The sequence below is a fragment of the Arachis ipaensis genome, chromosome B3 (genome assembly GCF_059453495.1).
Source record: "Arachis ipaensis isolate K30076 ecotype BB chromosome B3, ASM5945349v1, whole genome shotgun sequence".
NCBI classification, from domain to species: domain Eukaryota; kingdom Viridiplantae; phylum Streptophyta; class Magnoliopsida; order Fabales; family Fabaceae; genus Arachis; species Arachis ipaensis.
In genome coordinates this window covers 96,013,479-96,015,200 of record NC_142438.1, presented here as the reverse complement: position 1 = coordinate 96,015,200, position 1,722 = coordinate 96,013,479, and the positions used below count along the sequence as shown (strand labels likewise).

General features: G+C 34.8%; 1 non-coding gene across 1 annotated transcript; it reads left to right on the top strand.

Moving 5' to 3' along the window:
* The first annotated feature begins 429 nt into the window (after positions 1–429).
* LOC148571668 (small nucleolar RNA R71) lies at positions 430–537 on the top strand. The gene has a single exon (XR_015907913.1). It is a non-coding gene; the product is annotated as a small nucleolar RNA R71 (small nucleolar RNA).
* The last annotated feature ends 1,185 nt before the right edge of the window (positions 538–1,722 follow it).

Sequence of the window (1,722 nt, the reverse complement as noted above, 5' to 3'; positions counted from 1 at the left end):
ATTTCTCCATGAAGAATTATAGGTGTTTCCATAGGGTTCTCCCATGTAATTCACCTCTTCCATTGCTGGGTTCTCAGGATCATAAGCTTCTTTTTCAGAGGAAGCTTCCTTAGTACTGTCTGTTGCTGCTTGCATTTCAGACAGACTCTGAAAAATCATATTGACTTATTGGATTAATATTTTATTCTGAGCCAATATGGCATTCAGAGTATCAATCTCAAGAACTCCTTTCTTCTGAGCTATTCCATTATTCATAGGATTCCTTTCAGAAGTGTACATGAATTGGTTATTTGCAACCATTTCAATGATTTCTTGAGCTTTTGCAGGCGTCTTCTTCAGATGAAGAGATCCTCCAGCAGAGCTATCCAATGACATCTTGGATAGTTCAGACAGACCATCATAGAAAATACCTATGATGTTCCATTCTGAAAGCATGTCAGAAGGGCACCTTCTGATCAATTGCTTGTATCTTTCCCAAGCTTCATAGAGGGATTCACCTTCCTTCTGTCTAAAGGTTTGGACTTCCACTCTAAGCTTGCTCAATTTTTGAGGTGGAAAGAACTTTGCCAAGAAGGCATTGACTAGCTTTTCCCAAGAGTTCAGACTTTCTTTAGGTTGTGAATCCAACCATGTCCTAGCTCTGTCTCTTATAGCAAAAGGAAAAAGCATAAGTCTGTAGACTTCAGGGTCAACCCCATTGGTCTTGACAGTATCACAGATTTGCAAGAATTCAGCTAAGAACTGATGAGGATCTTCCAATAGAAGTCCATGAAACTTGCAATTCTATTGCATTAGAGAAACTAATTGAGGCTTAAGCTCAAAGTTGTTTGCTCCAATGGCAGGGATTGAGATGCTTCTCCCATAGAAGTCGGGAGTAGGTGCAGTAAAGTCACCAAGCACCTTCCTTGCATTGTTGGCATTGTTGTTTTCGGCTGCCATGGTTTCTTCTTCCTTGAAAAGCTCTGTTAGGCCCTCTAAAGAGAGATGTTCTTTAGCTTCTCTTAGCTTTCTCTTCAAGGTCCTTTCAGGTTCAGGATCAGCTTGAACAAGTATGCCTTTATCTTTGTTCCTGCTCATATGAAAGAGAAGAGAACAAGAAAGTAGGAAATCCTCTATGTCACAGTATAGAGATTCCTTGAGGTGTCAGAGGAAAAGAAGAATAGAAGAAGGAGGTAGATGGAAGAGAATTCAAACATATAAAGAAGGGGGGAGTTTGAATTGTACCTTGAGGAGGAGTGTTAGTCCTTTAAATAGAAGGATGTGAGAAGAGGGGAAGAATTTTCGAAAATTAAAGTAAAAGATTTTGAAATAATTAAAAAGAAATTTTGAAAATTTGATTGATGATTTTTGAAAATTAAGATTGGGAAAGAAATTAAGTGATTTTTGAAAAAGATTTTGAAATTAGAAATCAAAAAGATATGATTGAGAGTTAATTTTGAAAAAGATGTGATTGAGAAGATATGATTGAGAAGATATGATTGAAAATCAATTTAGAAAAATAAAGTTTTTAAAATTAAAGTTGATTACTTGACTAACAAGAAATTAGAAGATATGATTCTTAAAATTTAAAATTTGATCCTTTCTTAATAGGCAAGTAACAACTTGAAAATTTTGAAGTAAATCATTAATTTTAGCAAGGATTTTCAAAAATAGTAAAATAAAAAATGGAAAGAAATTGATTTTGAAGAGATATGATTGAAAATATATGATTTGAAAAAGATT